The sequence below is a fragment of the Diabrotica undecimpunctata genome, chromosome 8 (genome assembly GCF_040954645.1).
Source record: "Diabrotica undecimpunctata isolate CICGRU chromosome 8, icDiaUnde3, whole genome shotgun sequence".
NCBI classification, from domain to species: domain Eukaryota; kingdom Metazoa; phylum Arthropoda; class Insecta; order Coleoptera; family Chrysomelidae; genus Diabrotica; species Diabrotica undecimpunctata.
In genome coordinates, this window is record NC_092810.1 from 23,361,483 (window position 1) to 23,387,583 (window position 26,101).

Consider the following 26,101-nt stretch of genomic DNA (forward strand, 5'->3'; position numbering starts at 1 on the left):
ATATTTATTAAGTATTGATATGATGTATTATTGACACTCAAAAATAAATTTTATAAAGTCCATCACTGGTAATGAAATGTCTTTTTTATCTACTTTTTACCTTTCTAAAAAAACTAGTTACCTTATCAATATGAACAATGATAGTTGGACATTCAAACTTAATTATCTTTCTGTCAAGTGATTAATAGTATTATTGTAGTAAACGTATTCAAAAAGTCTTTGTATCTTTGAACATGAAGCTAACTGAAACGCAAAGAATTGAAATTCTCATAATGATTGGTTATGGAGATAAAACACGTACGCAGAAAGAAGTATGTGCGTTATTTAATAATAAATACCCCCGTCGAGAACCAATTTCACAATCCACTGTAAGCAAAAATGAGAAAAAATTTAGAGAAATGGGTCATGTTAAAGACCTTCCTAAAGGTAGTAGAGAACCAATATCTGAAAACCAACAAGTAGACGTTCTGTTAGCTTTTCAAGATAATCCTCATAACAGTTCACGGCAAGTAGCATTAGATAATGACATGGACCATTCAACAGTTCTTAAACAGCTAAAGAAGGAAAAGTGGCATCCCTACAAAGTAAGTTTAGTACAAGAACTTATGGAAGATGATTTTGATAGACGAATTGAATTTTATGACATTATAATGGAACGAAATAACAGAGATCCGATATTTTTAAAAAAGATTATTTTCTCTGATGAAGCTACATTTCTACTAAACGGTCATGTCAATCGTCAAACTTATCGGTACTGGGCTACGGAAAATCCACACTGGATGCAAGAGTACCGTACTCAATACCCAGAGAAAATTAATGTTTGGGTGGGAATAATAGATAATAGGTGTATTGGACCATACTTTTTCTAAGAAAACTTAACAGATCCTCGATATTTAAAATTTCTTCAAAATTTCTTGCTTCCAGAATTGAACCGGTTGTTTCCAAACAGAAATGATTTATGGCTACAGCAAGATGGTGCGCCTCCACACTATGCTGTCTTGGTACGCAACTACTTAAACAACGTCTTTCCAAATCGGTGGATAGGTCGAAGAGGAACAATAGAATGGCCGCCTAGGTCACCTGATTTGACTCCTCTTGATTTCTTTTTATGGGGATATTTAAAAAGTAAAATGTATCAAAATAGACCACAAAATATTAATGAACTGAAAGAAAGAATACGTAATGAGGTTGTTCAAATAACTCCGGAAGTTTTAGAGAATGTTAGAGAAGAGTTCGCGGCACGCCTTTCTCATTGTATTTTAGCTGAAGGTAAACAATTTGAGCACTTGGGCAATTCGCATTTTAGTGCACTCTAACCTAACCAAGCTCTTATATGACAGTTAACATACTCTTAAATGGTGTCAGAGTTGCCAAGTCTCCAGTTTTTTCATACTCTCACATAATATTATAGAAATGCATATAAAAATTAATAGATTTTAGTTAATTAAAGATAATCAAATGCATATACAATGAAATTTATTAAAATGATATAAAAAATTAATAGTATTAATTAAATTACCGTATATAATAGAAATGCATTGAAATTATATAAAAATTCATAGATTTTAGTTAAATTAAAGATAATCAAATACAATAAAATTGATTACAATGATATAAAAAATTAATAGTATTAATTAAATTACCGTATATTTTAAACCTTCGTATACATTTTACAAAAAAAATATGGCAAGTTTTATACTTATTTAAAATTTGTAGCTTCTCATAACACAAATTATTATTTCGTAAAAGTAACTTTATATTTGTAACATTCATATACATATTTTACTACAATAAATACGGCAACACTGTGACGCGGTGCCTTGAGGAAATATATTTGGTTAGGTTAGAGTGCACTAAAATGCGAAATGCCCAAATTTAGGTTTCGTTGTATTTATTGAATAATACTTAATAAATATTTATTGTAATAATAAAAATTTAATTATTTTTTTTAACAATTACAAACTTTAATTACTTAGACATATTGATATAGCTGAATAGGTATTTAAAAGACCTTTCAAATGATGTATTACAATACCCCCCTTTCTATTCAAAAATTTTAGCTATGGCGTCATCACGCTCACATAGATGACGTCAAAAATAAAAATGTATTCTTACGAATAGCTTATTTAAAAATAAAAATCGACGGGTTTCAGGATTTTTCCTTAAAGTCTCCGGTTTACGAAATAACGAATTTATTCCTTTCATTTCCACCATACTGTATATCAAAATTCAATAAGCCTTAACAGCCTCTTTCGAGGCTGTTAAGCAGTACTGCACCTTTGGGCACCACTGCTTAACAGCCTTGTTGGGCACCGAAATTTTTTTTATGCTACCTCCATTTTGAGTCTTTAAAATTTTGGTTTTAGTTTAAAGTACTAAAGATAGTAGTGGCAAAGATTCAAGTATCTGTTATGCTGTCTACCAGCTGAAACCACCCTCTCCTACTTGTGCACAGTTGATTGTCACACGTACCGTACTCCGAAAGTGGGATAGCCGCTGTAAGGCTGACGACATTTTTGGAACACTCCCTTTTCTTATCTAGATCTTATCTCTGTCATTGTGTCATTGGTCCGGTTGGTATTTCTCTTATTTTTCTTTCTTTTTAATTACTTCGAATAACTTCCCGCCATCTTCATGATCATCTCTCTCACAGTCATTGAGTTCATACCTATTTCTCTATACATTATGTTTCTCTCCACTGTACATCTATTACACTCCAGCCTTGTATGAGTAACAAGCATAGTACGGAATATTCGTAGTATGGGCATTTATCTATATCTGTCTTTCTTAACCTACGAAGATACGTCCTAAAACAGAAAATCTACAAAGTCCCTTAGGCTCGGGATCAGCATATTGGTCCACTGGACAACATCTTCCGTGTTGTTCCACTCCTCTTGGTGATTTATTTAACACCTTTATAAACTCTGAGTTTATTTGCGGCAAAATACAAAAATTGCATAATAGAGCTGAACTTGTTACCTTTAAAACGCATCTTGATTTTTGTCGATAGGACACTTGAATCAAAAGATATCGAATTTTTACCGTCTAGCCGATAAAATTTTTATTGAACATTGATTTTGCGCACGTAACTGACATTCAAAATCGCCGGTCGCTTCAAGCGTTGTTTCTGAGAGAACGGTTCATTCTACACAAAAAGTGCTAATAAACATTTTTATTTAAAATTATCTTAGCTACATTTTTTATTTGAAACATTTTTTTCTACGGCGTACAAATTCTTGGCAAATCGATTTTATTGCATTTTTACCCCCCTGCGAGGGCGGTTTTAGGGGAAAGCCCGGTAGTAAAAGTGCTAAACTTTTTTGCATCTTTTTTGGGATCCCAAAATTAATATTTTCGACAAAACTCAGCCTGTTCGTACCATTTTTAGGGTTCAAACCTCTGACGACTGGACTAAAGGGGAAGACGAGATATTTGATAACCAGATAATTTAAGACACTGGAAAACTGGAGAGTATTATGCAGAGACAGAACAGAATGGGGAAAGATTGTAGGATCTAGCAAATTGTACAAGCAAACAAGATTAATGAGCGACAAATGAAGCAGAAGAGCCTGTAGAGGACGTGTACACCTAGTGATATCACTTAAAAGCTCATTCAAACTATTTTATGGACGAATATTCAGATACGTATAACAAAAAGACCTCCTCATAGACTCTTGTATTATGGCGCCAAGTAAACGCAAATTGTGGCTGAATATAAGTACAGTACTAGACAAAAAATGGAAAACGGCGTCGAATAAATTTCATCTTGAATGTGACAACGTTAAGTATATATTTATAGTTGCATTCACGAAAACATATGTGACCGGCACACTAAGTAAGTTAAGAGGACGTTAACTCTTGTGCATTAATGGTATTATTTATAATTTGAAGAAGTCCGAGAAAAGAAAGATCGACTCGCATCATTGTTTTGTCACGTAGAATGGGTTATTGTTTTCTCGAACGATGTTTATTTTATTCTAACAGATTTATGGAGCCATCGATTTATTTTAACGACGTTTGTGGAATATGTAGGGTACACGATAGGTTCATTATGCTTCTACTATAAACATGACCTGCGAATGATTTCTAAGTTGAAATATATTGTGTATACAATTTTTTTTTGGTTAAATAAACGATTCCAATTTTATCCTTCTAAAATTTTTTAGAAGTTAAATTTATTCGTGGGTGGTTTTAAAAACTCTGACTCATTGAGGGAAAATGTAGAAGGAATCAAAGAAATGGCGAAAATTCATAACAAAAAAACTAATCACGTCAATAGAAAATACTCGTTTCGTAACTACCGAGACAACTATTTTTTAAAAACGTTGAGTTCCAGGTGGGTTTGTAGGGATTTTTTATTATGCTCATTTTGGAGTAATATTACAATCTTCATCATCATCACTGGCTCGACAACCCTTTTTGGGTCTTGGCCTGTTCCAGGATTCTTCTCCATTCTGATCTGTTTCGTACTTTTTTTCTCCAGTTTTTTATGTTTAAGGTTGTTATATCATTTTCTATTTGTTCTAAGTATCTCAGTTTCGGTCTTCCTCTTGTTCTTTTTCCTACTGGCATCTGTTTGAATATTTTGTTTGGTATTTCGCCTTCTTCCATTCTTTCTACATGTCCTATATATTTGTATCCTAGTCTGGTCCTGGTATATTTTGTATAGTTCAGAGTTGTATCGTCTTCGCCATATTCAGTTTTCTTTTGTGCTCTTATATAGGTATGTGTCGCAAGATTTTTCTTTCGAAGGTGGCTAACAACGTTTCCTCTCTTTTAGTGAGTGTCCAGGTTTCTGAGCCATATGTGAGTAGGTACCGGTCTTATTAGGGTTTTATATATTTGGCATTTTGTCTTTCTTGCGACGTTATCTGATCTTAGGTGTCTAATTAAGCCATGCTAACATTTATTTGCAATAAATATTCGCCTCTTCACTTCCTCCGTAACGTTATTATCAGACGTGACTAGGGATCCCAAGTATATAAAGTTTTTTACCCCCTCTATATTGTATTCTCCTATTGTTATATTTTGTGGCTGCCTTATTTCTGCGTTTTTACTTACCTGCATATATTTTGTTTTGGTGTGATTGATTTTAAGACCACTATTTTGTGCAGCTCGTTCTATTTGGTTGTATGCCTCTATCATTTCTCTTCTTGATCTTGCGATTATGTCAACATCATCTGCAAATGCTAGTATTTACACGCTTTTATTAATGATTGTTCCTCGTGTATTGACTGTTGTGTCCCTCAGTATTTTCTTGAGTACGATGTTGAACAAGATGCATGATATAACGTCTCCCTGGCGTAGTCCCTTTTTCACATCTATTGTTTCCGTTAATTCATTTTGTATCCGGATTCTACTTTCTACATTTAGAGATTCTTTTATCAGTTCTATTAGTTGTGTTGGTATATTAAATTCTTTCATTGCTTTTATTAAGAATTCTCGGTTTATATTGTCATATGCGCTTTCAAAGTCGATGAAGAGATGATGTGTGTCGATGTTATATTCACTTGTTTTTTCGAGGATCTGTCGCAGAACAAATATCTGGTCTATTGTTGACTTCTGTCTACAGAAGCCACTTTGGTATTTGCCAACTATTTTTTCAGCGTGTGGTCTAAGTCTTTGATAAATTACATTGGACATTATCTTGTATGCTGCATTCAGCAGCGTGATTCCACGGTAGTTTCCACATTCTAACTGATTTCCTTTTTTATGTAATGGTACAATAATACCGCTATTCCACTCCGTTGGTAGCAATTCATGTATTGTTTTTTGTAGTGCGTCTCCTCCTTCCTTTAGTAACTCGGATGCTATTTGGTCCGATCCCGGTGCTTTATTGTTCTTTAATTTTTCTACTGCTGCTCTAATCTCGGCTATTGTTGGTGGAGTCTTTTCTCTGTTGTCTGCTTGGTCTAATGGTATGTCAGGGGTCGTCTCTCTCCGATCTCCTTCAAACTTTTCCGTAAAATGTTCTGTCCATCTACTTAGTATCTCTTATCTCCTTCCTTATCTCTACACATCGTTGTTCTCGGTTTGAAGTCTTTTCTGCTTTTCTTTAGTCTCTGATAAAATTTTCTTGTCTCTGTTGATTTACTTAGTTCTTGTAGTTCTTGAAGTTCTTTGTTCATATATGCTCTCTTTTTTCTTCGGTGAGTTTTCTTTTCTTCTTTGCGTAGTCGTTTATATTCTTCCTCTGCTTGTCGGGTTCTGTGCCCCTGTTGCATCAGTAAATATGCTCTGTTTTTTTTTGTCTGTGATGATCTGACATTCTTCGTCAAACCAGTCATTCGTTCTTGTTTTTCTTTCTCTACCTTTTATGCCTAGTACTTCTTTAGCTGCCTCTTTTATGATGTCTCTGCATTCTTCCCACTCTTTATTTAGGTTTTCATTTGTTATTCTGTTTTGTAGTTTGTTGTTTATCTTTTCTTTATACTCTTTATTTTTGCTTGTTCTTTGAGTCTTTCTACCTTGTATCGTTCATGTTTAGAGCCTCTTTCCTTTTTGATGTTTAAAATTCTAGCCCTTACCCTACTTTCGACCAGGTAGTGATCAGAATCCGCATTTGCCCCTCTTCTGGCGCGGACGTTTATTATATTCGATTGTTGTCTCGAGTCTACAATAACATGATCTATCATATTTACTGTAAGTCCATCCGGGGATTTCAATATTACAATCTGCTAATCTGCTCACTGATAAAATAATAGTTGCTTATTTCTAACCTAAATTCACTAACCTTTCTAAACTAAAGGATTACTCAGCACTATTTCTTTAGTTCATATCAGGTATCACCCCTATTTACACTAAGACTAACGTTTGACCAAAAAAAACAGCTGAAAAAATTTTATACAGGTTTGTGAAGGTTGTATAGCAGGGGTTCCCAAACTTTTTTGTACCACGTCCCCTTTTGTTGAAATGAAAGTTTCTCGCACTCCCACCCCTTAACAATAAATTATATGGGTCTAAGAACAAAACAAAAACAAATAAGTATTACATAGAAAACGAAACATTTATTTATACTGCCATAAGATACAATAATATCAGTTTTTATAAAAGTACAAAAATTATTAATAAAAGAAATATACTCGTAGATTAGGTTGGTTAGTGAGAAGGATGTGCTTGCATTTTCTTTACAAGTAGCAGTTTACATAACAGTAAGCTAAGGGATGAGAATTCCATTTCATTTTGTGTGCATCTTATAATATGTTTTCTAATTGGAAAATGATAAAATATAATACTATAATAAACAATCTTGTAAATAATATATAATATCGCACATTAAATTCTCAAGGTTGATCTGATTTACTAAACAAAAGCTTGCAAATCTTTTATCCCACCCGGAAAACAAACAAGTCGTCGTTTGAACTAAAACAATTACACATTTTATTATTAAAAGTATTGTTTAAAAATTGCGGTATCGTCAGTTTGCAAACTGAAACACATAATCTGACTCACCGAAGAATTACAAGCCCTTGAAAGTGAGGAAACGCGTCGAACGAAAACAAAGCGGGCGACAATGAGACGCGCATTAAACGATTTTTATGCTGCTTGAACTAAAAAGGAATTCGTTACCTGTACTGTTACAAAGTCCAGGTCGGATCTTTACGAACTGTGCAATTTTTTTTCTAGGTAGACATTATTTGTTTATTTGTATCAGTTTGTTTGTTCTTCGTCAGTGTAAGTAAATATTTAGGTACAAAGTCAAAGCTACCCAAGGTAATAATGAAAAAAAGTAATTTTGCTGATGAATGTCGAACAATATAAAACACCAGCACCAGGTGTGTTCAAGTCAAAATTTTGACTTCTGTTTAAAAAATTTATATTTTGTTGAGATCACATTTTTATGCTTTTTTCTTCTAGTTTCGTATTCTTGCAGTAGGTTGTGGTCGTTGTGATTAACCATTCCTTCTTGCCGAAATTTGTAGCGCGTTGGAAATTGGGGCGTGCATGATTTGGACGCTAAATTTAAAATTCGACACTGAAAAATAAAATTACCTGTTTCTGCATACATGATTTGGACGCTGGGTGTAATTGAAATGTAAATGGAAAGTCAGGTAATAAAATTCTAGAGATTAAGCTTGATAAGGTTTATTTGTCACTTTGAAATAAATACGACATACATTTTACGAAATGGAATCGATCGATACAGTTAGTTTGATACTCATGTATCCTATTTCTAAGGAACATAATTTTTTTTCTACTCTTTGGATCTTTAAGTCTATTACTTTCACTATTACAGACACTATTAATTTTAATGTAAGTTTCAGTTTGAAATTTTTTTAAAACATCAATAAAATGGAAAATATTTGGATGAGCATGGTAAAAATTATCATTAAAACGCGAGTGGAACGATTCACAAGCATTAGTTGTTAATTGTAAACTCTCACTCATCTCCGACGGAAATGTTGCGTGGTCGCCAATGTAGTTGTCCAATAAGTAGTCAGAAAACTTTTCAATTTTTGAATCCTTTGGTTGAATAGCCATAAAATCATATATGAAAGATTCTTCGACTTCTGAGGGAGGTAAAAATGGCAGCCCAAAAATATATTTCAGCCATTTAGATATTTCACTGTCTGCCAATTTATATTCCCGAATTAAGCCACAACCACCGATATTACGATACCAAGCTTGCATAAGATGAAAACGGCACCCTTTAATGTGCACATTTGGAAATTCAAAACGCGCAGCATTGTGGATAGCAATTTCAAAATCGGAGAAAATGATTTTTGGATTGAATTTTAGACCAATTACTTCACATTTGCGTTTCAAAACATTAAATAGTTTTATATAGGTTTGTTCCGATTTGTCGGGAAGTAAACAATAACACAATATTAATACACAAAAAAGGGGACAATACAGATCTGAAAAATTATCGTCCAATATCACTACTATCACAACTTTATAAAACATTCACAAAAATAATTACAAATAGATTGACAACAAAGTTAGATGTATATCAACCAGTAGAGCAAGCCGGATTTAGAAAAGGGTTCAGTACATGTGACCATCTTCACACACTAAAGGTCCTAATAGAAAAAGTTAACGAATACAATTTACCAATCTGTTTAGCATTTATAGACTACGAGAAAGCTTTTGACAGCATAGAATTATGGGCTATTGAGGAAGCACTGGTCAACAGCAGAATAGATTCTAGATATAGGATATTAATACATAATATATACCAACACGCTGAAATGGTAGTCACGATGGATAACGGAATGAAAACGAGGCCAATAAAAATCAACCGAGGAGTAAGACAGGGAGACACCATATCTCCAAAACTATTTACTGCCCCACTTGAAGACATCTTTAAATCACTAAATTGGGAAACGAAGGGACTGTCGATAAACGGAAAGTATTCAAACCATCTAAGATATGCAGATGACGTAGTACTAATAGCCGACAGCTGGAAAGAACTGAAGACGATGATCGATGAGTTTCATACGGAATCCATAAAAAAAGGACTGAAAATGAATCTGAGTAAAACTAAGCTAATGTCGAATAAAGATGATCAACCGACGATAACCATCCAAGGAACAAAAGTGGAACATGTAGAAGAATACATATATCTGGGTCAGAATATCAAGGTAAACAAAGAAAACCAAACTACCGAAAAAAGCAGACGAGTAAGAATGGGATGGGCCGCATTTGGAAAACTCTCATACATACTGAAAGACAAAAAGATACCCCAAAACCTTCGAACTAAAGTGTTCGATTCTTGTATCCTTCCCCTTCTCACTTACGGAGCTCAAACCTGAACATTCACAAAAAAGAACATGGACAAGATTCGAAAAACTCAGCGAGCCATGGAACGACAGATGCTTGGTATCTCACTAATAGATCGGCAAACGAACGAAGCAATCCGGAACAAAACAAAAATAAAGGACGCCGCGAAACAAGCAGCTAAATTAAAATGGAAATGGGCTGGACACAACGAACGTCTCGAAGATGGTAGATGGAACAAAGAAGTCGGAAACTGGCGACCGTACGATGCGAAGAGACCAAGAGGAAGACCTCAAATGCGCTGGAGCGACGATATCAAAAGAGTCGCAGGACCAATGTGGAAACGCCTAGCACACAACGTGGATGAATGGCGAGAACTGGGAGAGGCCTTTATTCGACAATTCAAAACAATAACACAATGGTATATAATGTCCATTGATAAATACATGTATGGTAAAAAATTGCTTGAAATATTGAGCACAGTAACTAAATGTACCGTCCATATAAATCGCCGCACAGAAAACGCATGTTAGTGTTACACGAGAAGATGATAATGTTAGAACTTAGTTCAACCGCAAATATAAAATTCTCGTCTTTAAGTGTTTTGATATTCATAATATTTACCGCAGCAATAGTTTCTTCTTTACTTTTTGGGCAGTTTCGGTTGAGCCATTCGCCGTTCACTGTATATTTGATTTCGTATTAAATTAACGTCTTTAACAGACATGTGGCTCAAGCAATCTACATTTTCTTTCAACGCACTATGTATGATTTTGGACGACCTTTCGGTCAAATTATCCTTAGCCTTCCTTTTGGCACTGCTACGCACAATCTGTCTATTAAGCGTCTTGAAATCACACTCGTGATTATGTTCTAGATTACTTCGGATCACTAACTTTTCTGGCCCTTTCGTGAATATCTTCGCTTTACACGACCGTTTTACGCACCTCCAATACGTTTCTCCCGATTTTAGTACTTTATCTTGAGAAAAAGTAAAACTGTTCACTTTGAGCAAAATTTTACCACGATTACTTACTAACGTTGAAATTTCTATGTTCACTTTTCACTATTCTCTGACAAACTAATAACTATAACTATAACTAATAACTATAACTTATAGTAACTAAGTAAATTTCAATGACCATCATTAAACCCTAATTATATCTAATATCTGGTACCTGCGATAATCCTTCCGGCAGCGTCCAAAACAAGGGTACTTTTAACTTAAGACCCTCAGGTACTTCAGCGTCGAAAACATGCCCGCCCGGAAATTGTAGGTGCACCAATCTCCCTTGCATATTACCCTAGTGAGCTTTTCCTACAGTTTGAGCATTGTGAATTTTTGAACGAGTACCCTAAATATGAAATTTTTATTTGTTTTACAGAAGAATGTACCTTTACCAATGCGGTTTAATATTCTTGTGTCCTATTTTGAATCTTATAATGGGCCAAAACGATACAAAGAGCATGCTTTGTTACCGCATTAATTTTCTGAATTTGGCGTAGCTACGTTGTTGTAGTTATACCAATCCAAATTTTTAACTTATTGCAACAGTCTCTGTTGCTATTAATATGGACTAGGTGTTCAAATTATAATAAATAAATAAAATATATAAATAAATAACCTTATGGTCTCCATAAAGAAGTTTTATCGTTGATTTAAACACATTTAGTTTAATTTTCTACACACTGTTTTAAATATTTTTTCCATATATTTAATACCATCGGTGAAAGGATACAGCCTTGTCCAACTCTTTTTTTGGACGTCGAATGGTTCTGTGGACAGATCGATATTAATTTTCACCTCTCGCATATTACTCCAACATAAATTGGAAAATATTTCTATATCTACACGATCTCTTACACCTTTTGTATAAGCAAGTAATGCTTGATATTAACGAAGGAATGTCAATAGGTAATAAAACATATTAGAAGAGAAGAGAGAAGAGAGTCCCGGTCTCTTAATTCTCTAATAAAACCAAATTGTATGATACCACTCATCTCTTCACACCTTTAGTTAAACATCGTAGTTTTTAATTATCAAAGATGTAACTCAAAGTTAATCAAACTACATTTTTTTACCCACATATTCAGTAGCTTTAAACATGTACATCCAGTAAGTACTAACCATCCTTTTGTAATAACCTTGGTCAAAATTTTAACTTTCACCTTTGATTTAATTAAAGTGGTTATACTTATTTTAGGATAGCACTGATGGTGGAATAGTTATTTCGAAAACGTTATGTGGTATAGCCGGATAGGGTTTTTATTATTATACCTTTTATAAAGGAATTTTTTAAATAAAATGCCTTGATCTAAAAGAGCTAATATGGCTGTTACACTGATACTAAAGTCATCAAAGTAAAAAGACCAAAATCTTCGTATTATTTTGTGTTTGATATCTTGGGAGTTATTTCAAACGTTGATTTTAGGCAGTCGTCTAGTATTTCGCCTATTTTACATATTAAACAGATATTATTTTGTTTCTATTACCAGTTCTGTATCATTATCGTGCGCTGTACAATAATTCCAGTCTAAAAAGTCTTTCTGAACTTTACGTTCCAAAAATACGGTTCACTGATCATGGAGAATATGTTATGATCATTTATCTTATCTCTTCGAAGCTTCGATTTTTTTTTAGGAAAGTTACAACTACCATGCAGCTTATAAAGATTGTCTTTTTCTTAACCTCTAACTCGGACTTAACTGTCTGAATTTGGTGCTTTAATCCATGTCCACTTATCATAATTTAATCACTTAGCCTCAAGTTTTTTTTGCAAATCTAGGATTACCCGATTTGCATATTTTGTTAGCTTTTCCTGAGTTTTTAGACTTTCTTCAAGTTCTTCAATTTTGTCGTCCTAGCCAATCTGAGACTTATAGTTAAGTAGTTCTTACAATTTTCTTATTATTTCTCTAATTTTGCCTTTGTGCTCTGTCAGAACGATATCTAAATGTCTTTTTCACTGAGGTTCTTCTCTTTATAAATCTTCTTTATGATCTACTAAGTTTTTACAAACTTCTGTCAAATTTTTCTGAATTTTTTCGATTGAAGTTTGCATTCAAAAAACAACTTCCGCTGGGACGCGGGACCCTCTCCTGCTTCAAAAGTTTTTGGAGTCCCTGAATAAGGTATTAATTTAATTTCTTTTAAACAAACATTCTTTCCAAATTCTTCTAGTTTCTTCTTGATATTTACAAAACTTTGATAGAGATCAAGCACTGGTTTCGGTTTTTCTATTAGATCTTTATGCAGAAGCGATAATTTGTTTATTCAAAAACTGAATTTCTAACGTGTGTTTGTGAATATTTCCTGTCGAACCGTTTAGCATTCCAGAAGTTGGCTTATAAAGTTTACCAGTATTAAATAGGACATTCTGATTTGATAGTTTAGCTGAAGAAATTGGTTTGGCTGGCTTAATAACCGGCAAAGATGAGACTGTTAGTTTCTTGACAGCAGATTTTTTTCGTGATGTGAATGAAAATACCACTGAAAGATAGCAGAAGTAGAAAAAGAACAAAAAGCTAGAAATTCCGATGTCAGAAAACAACTTTAAGATAGAATTAAGCATCATTAAGTAAATAGCAGTACTCACTGGGTACAAACAAACAATAAATAACATATTTTAAATTAAAAACTACATAAGAAAGTCCTGTAATTAGTATTTTAACCACCAGAGAAAAAACCCAGTACCTTCTGCTCGATTACATATACAGGCAAGATATCAACAAAAATAGACAAAAACATAAAAAAGAAAGAAATAACACCAGTTTTTAGAACAAACAAACACTTCCACAAATATATCAAAAACAACAAAAGCCAAAAGAAAAAGCACTTATACAGTGGTGTATACAAACTTAAATGTGGCGACTGCCCAAAAACTTATATCAGTCAAATTGGTAGAAATTTTAATAAACGAATAGCAGAACATAAAAGGGCTTTCAATAATAGAAAAACGAATTCTACGTACACACTTAACCTAGACCATAATTCTTGCCATTAAAAATAAAGGCCTTAAGCTATCTTTATTGGAATCTATGGAAACCAACAAATTAAAAAGTACTGACATAATTCTGAATGACTAACTTGAGACAAAGAGTTCTCCCCTCCTCAAGCTATTCAGTTAAAGACTCTAAAGTAGAAACACATACCAAAAATAGATCGCTTAAGAAAGTCACTCTGCCGAAACAGCTGTGGTGATAAGATATTATAATAAATTTTGTGGAAGTTTTGAAAACAAATATTTTCAGTGTTTTATTGTTATATAAAGAATCTCAGTAGACTAAGGATGAAGACGAAATGTCCAAAAATATGAAACATCAAGAGAATATGTTGCAGAAACTGTCTTTCGACAAATCTGTGCAATCCAGTGCTGCTTGGCCACTTTTCATTTTTTCTTTAACGCGTTTGTTGAATTTTCTGTACTAATGTTGTTTTCTGCTTAGTTTTTTTATGGATTAAAGACACTAAAAACAGAAACCACCCTATTCAGACCAACATTTATCAAATGAATGGTTGGAATTAATCTGTAAAATCGAATACTGCGTAAATTACAACACTTATTTTAAGAACAATTATAGAGCATATATTCTGAAAGCGTATTTAAACGTAATAGTCAATATGATATAATGGAAAGCTATAATAAGTTTGGCCAAAGCCAATTCGGATATAAAAATGACCTGGGTACTAGAAAAGTGTTGTTAGAACTTACTGCCATGGGTCAAATATGTCTTGACATGAATCAAGAGTTGTATTATGCCTTAATAATTATAAAAATAGATATTAATATTTTATTTATTTAGTGTATTTTGTTTTAGGTAAGATGCAGTTAAAAATGACATTGATGATTATAGCAAAGGGTATCTGAAGGTAACGTATGATATTAAACTTATTTTTTCGTGTGCGGCAGTTAAAGTTATTCGGTCCAGTACTTAACTATTACGTTCAACGCTTCTTTCTTGTTAAGACATAGGTTATAGAGGTTTCAAGTACTAAAGCAGTTGCGTGGTACTACATGGTACTGCATTAGCATTTATTGTCTATTGCATATCTAACACTCCGTTGTATTTTTTGGATTTTCACTAGTATCACGCCGGTTTTTATCAGGTTCAGCGTTCTCCATACCGACCACTTGGAGTTTGTGCCATTGGACATCTGCTCCACAGTAAATAGTTGGCAGGTGGGCCGTTCACGGTCATATCCTGGAATTTGCGACGCGATTTTAAACTTTCGGTTTTGCATTCGGCTCCGAAAACAGTGTAGTGTTCATCAATAGTTTGCTTAGTGTATTCCATGCTTTTCCACTGAAGTTTTATGCTGGCTTCTTACATGCTATTGATAGCGTTTTTCAAAACGGTAAGGACCCAGACCCATCTACAAACTATCGACCAATAGCTTTCTCTTAGAGCTTTGGGATGTTGCAACTGTTGCAGAGCTGCAGGATCAAAATCTTGCACATTAGGACCAAGTTTTTTGTTTCACACATATCATGCACACCTATTGCCACTTCATTCTTTATTGAGTGGATGGTTTCGTTTAGTTCATTAATTGTGGATTCGAATGGTTCGATGGCTTTCAAATTAAGGGCTTCTAATTATTTTTAATTTATGTGGTCTTAGCTGAGCTTTCCATTTAGTAGGAGCTGGTGAGCAATTTAACTTACTGGATTTAATATACTGGGATACTGGAATTTAGCAGTTAATCTAAGTTTTAAATCAAGTTTCTGGTCACCCAGGTCGAAATTTGAAAGGATTAAATGAAAATTTACCAAAATTAAAATGATTTTTGAAAAGGTCATAAAGAAAAAAATTGTCTACTAACTAAACCGAACACATTCTAATTACAAAATACCAGTCCAAAAGTGTAGTTACCACAACCAATCTCAGTCACAGTTTCATCTGTCAAATATGCCTTCATACTTTTTTAAATGTGAATATTAAATTGTTGATCAAGATTTTTACCACTGAAGCATATAAGTGTTGCGTTCTGCACATACGATGACCTCAATATAACAATTGGGGTCATCCTGAAGGGGGAGAGAAGATATTTTGTTCAATCTAGAACTCGCTGGTTTCCCCCTTTCGGATTGGGTATGTATATTCAAATAAAGAAAAGAAATGAAAACCAGTGGACTGTATAAAATTCTATTTTAAAAAGAAGTGAAATTAAAAATAAATACACATAACCCAATATACAATTATAAATAAAGAAGAATATATTACTTAAAAGAAGAAGAATATATGTAGTACAAACTTAAATATTAATCAATACGTAACGACACACAAAAAGAGAACCATAAACAAACCATAGATAGAAATAATATTATACAAAAAAGAAATAAAAATATGAATATATATGTCATATAAAAAAATTGGTATTAAACGTGAAAGAGTGAAAAATATACGCACATATTATAATATACTTAATTCGTAATAAAATGAATAAACCTTGTTAATACAGTTACACAAAATGCAATCAAAAATATCATATATGAATTATATCAAACTCAACTCAAATTATATATTCAAATACAAATATTTAAACTCAATTCAAATTATAATCGGGAATGACATATTACAAAAAATAAGAATAGAGTAAATACTACACAAAACAAAAGCAAAATGTCCAATTGACAACGTTTAATGTTCTGAATAAAGTTCAAAAGTTCAAAATCGCGACACAATATGTAATAATTGGGCACCAAATAAACGTACTTAGCCCATGCAGCAACAAAATTATGGTATTGTTCCTTACCCAATGAGAAGATGGCACTCCGGCCACCGCAAAAAAATATGTCTTCACCGACGAATAACAGGAACCACACAATTCCTAATGTAACTTTTCTGCATCAAAACGACTTCCTCGGTCAAAGGACCGATGCTAAGTGGTAAGGTACTCTTCTTAACCCAAACGCACACACATGTGTGTGGTTTGAGAGATGAAACTCGACTCTGATTGTGTAGATGCATCGCTTATCTCCAATACACATCTGTGTCATTTTGCAGATTGCCCGTCTCGTAGCATGTAGTTTTTAACCCAGATGCACCCTTATACATGAAATCTTGATATACGGGGAGAATCAAAACTACCATAAAGTCTTAATATTTAATAAATGTTTATTAACAGTTGCGAAACTGCAACAATAAGGTTATATGGAATTTTTCACAATTTGTTCAATCTTTTTCGCTCCGTCTGGATAACTTTTTATTTAATCTGTCCCTTCACTTTAAAACTTTTGCCCATTTGTAGCAACAATATTCTGGAAACACAATGAAAAGTCTTCTTCTTTTTGTAGTTCTTATCCGTTTCGGATGTTGGCGACCATTATGGCAATCTGTATCTTGCACATTGCTGCTTTGTGAAAAAGATTTGTGGTTGTTGTGTTGAACCACGTAAGTAGCTTTTTCAGCCAGGAAATTCTTGACCTTCCTGGTCCTCGTTTTCCTTCTACTTTTCCTTGAAGAATTAATGCTTCAACATCTTCTATTGCTTCTTGAAAGATTTCCTCAGAGCATATGTTAAACAGCAAGAGTGGTAGTATACATCCCTGTCGGACCCTACGTTTGATTTTGATATCATCGGCTTCTTCTGCCTCTGTACGGATAGACGATGTTTGATTCCAGTAAATATTGCTAATAATTAGAGTACTATGTGCTTATATCACAGTGTTTATTCCAATATTTGTTAATATCTCCATCAGCTTGTCGTGTTTTACTGTATCATTGCTAATCAATGAAGCATGCATAAATATCACAATTCACATCTCTACATCGTTGAAATAGCACTTGTATGCTAAAGAGAGTCTCTCTCGTAGCCAATTCTGAAAAAACAAAACTGTGTACGGCTGATTTTTTCTTCGCATAGTCTATATATCTTTTGATGTATGATTTTTAGAAATAACTTTAAAATGTGGCTCATTAAGCCGATGGTCCGGAAATCATTGCAGTATACGGATTTTGTTTTCTTTGGTAGAGCAATAAACGTTAACTTCAACCATGATCTTGGTATTATTCCGTTTAAATATGTCATTGAATATTTTTGTTCATCGTTGAGTACCGTCAGTTTTAAATAGCTTTATGAGTTCGACATATGCATTGTCAGGTTCAGGAGCTTTGCCATCTTTTAGTTGTGATATTGCTTTTTTCACTTTATCTGATGTAATTGGTAAGTGGTCATTACATATCTAGGACGGAGGTTGTACTCATCAAAGAGTTCTTGTCTGTATTTGGCCCATATGCATATTTCTTGATTTTTATCTGTGATGATGTTTCCCCGTTAATCTTGCAGTTTGCTAGCTGTGTTTTATTTTTGAAGACCAGCTGCTTGTTTTACCTTTTTAGGTATACTAAATGTATCGTGTTTTTGTTCCAACAACTCTATCTCTTTACACTTTGTTTTATCCAATTTTCTTCGGCCTTTCGTATTTCGGTTTTTATTTGTCTCTGAATATTTTTGTACATTATTTTGTTATTCTTTGATTTTCTTCTTTCTTTCATGATTTGTGGTATATTGTCATTCATCAAACTTTTTCTCTTCTCTTTATTGTCTATTAGATGTTCTTCTCTGATCTTGTTAAAGGTTTCACATATATTCTGGAGTGATCCTTCTGGATCATATGTTTGCTCCATGTTACTTTTTTTTTCTGAAGGAATCCGTGCGACTGTCTCCTTTTTTCCTTTATATTTTAGTCTTCTCATATCAATCCATATCGATAAAAATTCATTAAGTATTTATTATTATAACAAGAAGACGATGATCTCTTTTATTATAAAAGATTCCAAAGTTATTATTAATAATGAGACTTGATTTCTCGCCATCCAGCTGTATCAATTTGTACACTTGTTTTCCATCATACGCAATAAAAACTGTAAAATTTTCCATAATAGACCTAATATTTACAATTGCGAATAGAAGAAAACAATTAATTAATATCAAAATATTTGATAAACCGAAGGTCATCGCCGAGTAAATTTAATTTAAAAAACTTTCAAGACTTATTTTGTGCAATTGGATCACGCCTGATTTATTTCGACGAGAGCAATACCTTGATTATTACTCAAAATAGTATGTAATTCAATGATTCAGTCTACTTCCTACTTAATAATAAAATAAGTGCTAGCGCAAACATATTGATGATGATGATTTGGTCTTACGCCGCGTGGAGTTTATGATTCAACATAATTATGTGTTGTTATTAAAGTATGATATGTACAGAATAACTTATAAATTAGTGGAATTGGCAGTGGAATTTTTCGTTGTATAACAGATGTTTAACGGCAAAATTCGGGTATATACGTATAACGAATAACGAACTTAGTAATTGAAGACATTGTCGTAGAAGAAGCCTTATATTTAGCATTCGTTCCAAATTGTTTTGCTCATGAAATGTTCATGAATAGGTAAACTATAAATTATATTGGTAAAGTATATCAAATCTAAATTCCACTCAGTAAAACTGAAAATATTTAATTACTGGAAATCCGTTACTACACAGATGTTCCCTCTTTATGGACAGAGTAGAGGTTACCTAGGGAACGGTACTAGGCTCGGGCTTCAGTCTGGTAAAGGTATCCTCGTTCGTTGTTGCGAGCAGGCGTGACAAATCGCTCGTTGTTTAAGGGTTATTTTTAATGGGTCTATAGAGCTTTTCACGTTAAGAAAATAACATTGCGGAGATAGGGCCATGTATTTCTTATGGACGATAGAAGCGCAGCGATGCCACGATGAATGCAAGCACGATTCATGGTTGTATAATATGTATTTTCGTTTTCACAGACATGAATTAAATGAATGTTTTTTAACGTAATTGACCAAAAGTGCCCATTCGAAACAAGAGATGAAAAGTAGGGAAAATGATTTTAATTAAATAAATAGTATTTACAAAAGATTATTTTATTTTATCTTATTTTAATTATAGTAACGACAGTTTATTTGTTTTCAAATCATATATGTACCATGAATCATAGAAATCAGTAGAAAATATTGCTTAGTTAAATCATGCACTTTGCCGGCTATTAAAGATTTAAAAGCAAATAAACGGACCGCTTGGAATGCATATATCTAATTACTAATTGCAATCTAAAATAATACGGTGTACGTATGTCAGCGATTTTATGTCGTTCTCTGAGACTACATAATGATAATAAGGCATTGTGGTTCTTCAGTTGTTATTCTGACTTTACAGTTAAATGTTAATCGAAAATGGAAATTCGAAAAATATATCGACAATCTAGTAAACCGCATGCCTGAGAGTTTTGGCAACACTGATCTCCATAAGCCTAATGTTATTTTCTTAACGTGGAACGCTGTATAGTAAAGTATATGGACATAGGCGGCGTGAAAGTAATTTTCTGAGAGGAATACTTGAGGACATTTTAAATATGCTTCACATGGTGACACATTTCTATTGTATTTATGCATGACATGTTTCACACCTTTGTAGGTTCTTCAGTTGTACCTTGTAAATATATAATATGTGCATATCGCACTAATCTTTCTCGACACTTGAATTGCGGCGTACCTCTAAATACTTTTTATTGCCATTCAAGTGCCATCTTCGCTACGAAGATTGTGGAAGCTATTATGATAATAATTTAACTGTGTACCAATAAAATACTGAAAAGTTTTGTTTTCAAAATTTCCATAAAATTTATTATATCTTATCGCTACAGCTGTTTCGGCAGAGTGCAAAGTGCCATTTTTAAGTGATCTATTTTTGGTATGTGTAACACTTTATAGTTATTTAACTGAATAGGTTGAGGAGGGGAGAACTGTTTGTCTCAAGTTTGTCATTCAGAATTATGTCTCTATTTTTTAATTTGTTAATTTGCATATATTCTAATAAAGATAGCTTAAGGCCTTTATTTTGAATGTGAAAAATTTGAAATTCGTCATTAAAAGAATGATTATGGTCTAGAAGGTGAAGGTCTTACGTAGAATCTGTTTTTTTTTATTGAAAGCTCTGTTATTTTCTGTTATACCTTTTTTAAAAGGTCTACCAGTTTGACCGATGTAAGTTTTTGGACAGTTTTTGGCTCTTGTTTTTAATATATTTGCTTAAGTTGTTTGTTCTAAAACTAGTGTTATTTCTCTCTTTTTTATGTGATTGAACATAAAAGTCAGCTTCAGCTTTTAGAATAAACAACATCTTATAGACAAATACATTAAAACAACAAGAGCCAAAAGAAAAAGCACTTACATAGTGGTGTATACAAACTTAAACGTGGCGACTGTCGAAAAACTTACATCGGCCAAACTGGTAGAAATTTTAACAAACGTATAGCTGAACATAAAAGGGCTTTCAATAATAGAAATCTTTATTAGAATCTATGGAAATTAACAAATTAAAAAATTGAGACATAATTCTGAATGGCCAACTTGACAAACAGTTCTCCCCTCCTCGACCTATTCGGTTAAATAACTATAAAGTGTAAAAACATACCAAAAATAGATCACTTGAGAAAGGCACTCTGTCGAAACAGCTGTGGTGATAAGATATTACAATAAATTTTGTGGAAGTTTTGAAAATAAATGTTTTCATTGTTTTATTGTTATAAAATGAAATTCCATCAAGTAACTGTCGAATTCATCACTACTAATTTAACTGTAGTTCAAAATTGCATGAAAATTCTCCTACGGACAAACTATTTCTGAAGTAATAGCCCCCCCCCCCCCCCAATAAGGCATCAACCCGTGAACATGTATTTTTAAAACAGTAATGTGTGAAAACAGAAAGAAATTAAACTCTGCATTCAGGTTATTCACAAAATGATTTTATTAAATTATTTCGGTTTACTTCTGAAAATGTGCAGTGGATGGGAGACCATTTTCTAGGCGAAATAACTGTTAAACATATTGGAGAATCTCATACTTTATCTCAAGGAATAAGGAGGAGGAGGAGAGATTAAAATAAAGGTAAAAAATGTGTGGTAAAACCATCGATGTAAAGACATCAATAAAACCATGGAAATATAAAATCTTCGGCTAGGTTATACCCAACCATCCACGAATGTATTGGTGAAATTCCGTTTCACTCGATATAGATTCTCATATATATATATATATATATATATATATATATATATATATATATATATATATATATATATATATATATATATATATATATATATATATATATATATATATATATATTTAGGGATTCTACAGTATTCACTGCCTTCCCTCGCTCAACCGTTTCCATCTCTCTCTGTTGTTCCATTCTCCATCGTTTAGTCCTCTCTTACTCATGGCGTCGTCTACTTCGTTCCTCCAGGATTTTCGGGGTCGTCCTCTTTTCCTCCTTCCTATGGGGCTCCATTTGGTTATTCTTTTTATCCATCTGCTGTCGCTAGCTCTTCTTACATGTCCATACCACTTTAGTCTTTTTTGTTCTATATATGTTAGTATGTCTGTTTCTATTGATGTTCTTTGCTTTATTTCGTCATTACTTCTCCTATCCATTCTTGTTACTCTGCAGCATCTTCGCAGGCATTCCATCTCTGTTGCTATTATCTTACTGCTGTTTTTCTTGTTTATGATCCAATTTTCGGCCCCATATGTCATAATACTTCGCACTAATGTTTTATAAATCTGCGTTTTTGTCTTCATATTTAGGTGTCTATCCCACCATACTGAGTTAAGTTGTCGGATTGCTGTTCTTGTTTGTCCTAATCTTTGTGTAATTTCTTCCTCTGTTGTTGCCTTTTTCGTGATTATAAACCCCAGGTATTTGAATTTATCCTTTCCTTTGATTGTTACGTTGTCATCAATCTGTAGATCTTCTATGTCTTCTTCACTTGTAGATAGGTACTCTGTTTTCGCGAGGTTAATATCTAGGCCAGCCTTGGTATATTCTTCTTGTAGTTTCTTCATCATGTAGCTGAGGTCGTCTTGGTCTTGTGCAATCACTACTTGATCGTCTGCAAAACTTAACGTATATAGGTATTCGTTCCGTACCGGTACTCCCATGCCTTCGCATTTTCTTTTCCATGTAGTTAAGGCTTTCTCTAAGTATATTTTGAATAGGGTTGGAGATGTGGAACAACCCTGCAGGAGCCCTTTTGTTGTGGTGAAGTCTCCTATGATTCTTGTTCCCATTTTAATGGACACTTTATTTTCTTTATACAGAGCTTTTGTAGCTTCTATGAGTTCCGTCTGTATTTCTAATTTGTACATTGCCTCCCATAGTTCTGACCTTGGTACAGAGTCATACGCCTTTCTCAGATCCACAAATGCCAAGTGTATATCTCTATTTTTTGCTTTTTTCTTTTCCAACAGTTGTTCCAGTGTGTATATGTGGTCTATGCATGATCTTCCTGCCGTGAAGCCTGCCTGATCCTCCCCGATTTTGCCTTTTATCGCTTGCTCTATCTTTTCTCGCAGTATCTTCCCATATAATCTTCCTATTGATGATATTACGCTTATTCCTCTGTAGTTTTCGCATCGTTTTCTATCTCCTTTCTTAAATATAGATGTCATATATGCCGCCGTCCATTCCTTTGGGAGCTGTTCTCCATTTATGGATATATTCTCAACCATGCCGATATTGCAATTCTTAGAAGGAATATAGGAAGATATCTAATGGTACTTCTTGGGGTAAGAGCCCGCCGCTACCTTTCTATATTTGGATATTACCAGAATTAGTTAAGGAAAAACCATCACAGAAGTCGGTCGCAAAATCTCGTAAGCTAAAATCGCTAGCTCGTAAAATATTGGCTTCGCTTATTAATATATTATATTTGTAACTAACGAGTTCGCATCGCATTATTCTTCATAAATATTATTTAATCATTCATAGTAATCAATCAGGGCCTGCGTAGCGCAAGCGGTAGGATGTTTGCCTCGCAAGCCGGTGGTCCGGGGTTCGAATCCCACCGCCGGCAAGAACATCTAGACATTTTAAAAATGTCTATAGGCCCCAGGTCGACTCAGCCCGAATAAAAATGAGTACCTTGGGTAAAACCAGGGGTAATAATAGACGGTTGAAGCGTAGCACTGGCCATGTTACCTTCGTTGTATACCGTAGGCCCTAGATATAGCAGACTACCCTGCTATACTCCCAAAGCCGCGACAGCGGTATAAAACGGGAGACTATTATATTTCATAGTAATCAGTGTTTCCTAAAACCGCAGTTAGAATTTAAACACTTCAAACCATCTGGTTGCCAGTAGTTCGCTATTAACATAGAAATGACATTCCGCTAAGCAATTCTTGTAATTATATATAAAAGTGAAATTAGGCTCAGTGAAAAGTGTAGTGAAATATCCCATAATACAGTGTTTCCGGACAGCTATCAGAAATTGCTATTTAATCTTAGCATTAAATATAAGTTAGTATTTAATCTGTTTTTCATTCCAGCCCTTGGCTGGTGATCCTTCGATTCTTTTAAATAAGTGAGCGGCCAGTATCGTAGTCCCGTATATCGTAATTTCCCAAAACATTTTGGGGACCAGTATAGTATGTCCCAGTCGGCAATATTCTCTTTTTATTAAGAGAGAAACTACATGATTATTAGCGGGCAATAGAATTGGAAATTTTGAACTTTCATCAATCGGTGCATTCTGAAGTCTACCAAACACTCTTAAGATACCAGTTTTGTCAATGAAGGGATTAAGCGAGAGCAATTGTTTGTTATCTATAGGTTTATTGTTAGTCGGAAGTAAAAATTCTTTAGAAAAGTTTTCTGACTGGACTTGGCGTACAATGAACATGTATTATTGATTCCGTTAATCTTTTTTTCTGTGAAAAACAATCCATATAAGCAAATACTGATCAGCGTGATGTCCTAGAAAAAAAATTTAAAACCGGACGACAGTTCATGAAATAACTTAAATACATTAATAGGTTAAAGAAAATTTGGTGCTTTTATATAACTTATGTCAATGTATATAAATACGTTAATAAATATTAGGCGTCGAGGCGAAAAATCTGCAAACTAAAAAAAATATTCGAATAATATTTTTGCAGGGAGCCTGTAATAGTCTGGATGTATATTTGTGACACATGGGAATTCTGAAGAAACGTAAACATCTTTCAACTTCATGACGCCGGCACCAGTTCTCTTCATTAGGCACAGGGTCAATTAATTTTATGAGTCAACTCGACACCAAGCTGAAATAATTATTATAGGTCGTGCTACTTAAATAATTTTTCGCGAAATGAAAAACAACGACGAGAAATAAAGCGAATGAATACGTGTGTTGTTAGTTTTATTTTTAGAAAATTTTCAAATTTTGCTTTCTTGTGATTGTTTGTGATCTTTGTTTCATTTATACAGTTTTGAGCAATTAATCATAAAAAAATTGTTATTACCTCACAAACCACATTGTCGATGTCCTCTTCAATTATAGAAATTACTAGCGGACCAACTCGACATCGAGTTTTTTAAATGAAATTTTTATTTTGCGAGAAAAATTAAGAGATCAATACAAACAATATAAGCAAGAATATACATAACATTCATCAATAATAATGCAAGTAAAAAAAAAGTGATGGAAGTCGACCTCAAAACCGGAATGCAATTTTTAGTTCATCAAATGTCGACATGGATATCATTTAGCAGTTAATTTTGCATGCTGATCACGAATACGGTGTCAGATTTGCTCTATCTTGACGTTTTATGCGCGTTTCGGGTCACTTCCGGTGTCGGATCGCAACCGGAAGTACATATTTAGATTCATCTCGACGAGACCTTTCGATCCATATATACATTGTGGGGTCTAAAACTTAAAGTAAATTTTAACTTCCGGTCATCTCAAAACTGGAAGTGAATTTTTGTACCAAAAGTATATCTTGACAATCTCATACGTAATACTAATAATATTCCGAAAAAATATTTTAATTATCTAATATGGTTTTTGAGTAAAGTGGTGGACAAGAAAAGGGCTTAGCGTTTTAGTATATAAGGTCCTTCTCTGAGCAAGTCCTTTTTTTTTCGTCCCGTTGTGGAAAAAGAGGTCTCTCAAATAATAAAGTCTCTTAGTAATTCTAATTGTAGGCACGTCCACGAAATTAATAGCCAAATTTTAAAAGAAACTTACCAAATAGTTTGAACACCTTTCACTCATCTTATTAATTTAATTCTATCAACTGGAGTATTTTCAGAAGTACTAAAACACTCAATTGTACTACCAATCTACAAAAAAGGTGATTCCTCAAAAACTGACAATTACAGACCCATAAGCATTGTTTCTACTTTTGGGAAAGTGATTGAAAAGGTTATCAAACAACTATTTTATTCCTATTTTGAGTCAAATAATTACTTTAGCAACTCACAATACGGATTCAGAAGTGCTCGTTCTACTACGAACGCAGTATTTAATGTTGTGAGCGATGTGATTGAGGAGCTTGAACGCGGCAATCGCATAGCAATTTCTCTTT

General features: G+C 33.6%; 1 protein-coding gene across 2 annotated transcripts in view; it reads left to right on the forward strand.

Annotated features, from left to right (window-relative positions):
• The window catches only part of LOC140447277 (SH2 domain-containing protein 4A-like), a 169,591-nt gene that overhangs the window by 76,393 nt on the left and 67,097 nt on the right, over positions 1-26,101 (forward strand). Inside the window, exon 1 of one of the 2 annotated variants that reach the window (XM_072539845.1) lies at positions 14,567-14,590. The exons of the other annotated variant lie outside the window; for it this stretch is intronic. The gene's annotated coding sequence lies outside the window, so the exon portion shown is untranslated. Of the gene's footprint in view, positions 1-14,566; positions 14,591-26,101 lie in introns of those variants that run through there. 2 annotated transcript variants of the gene reach the window in all.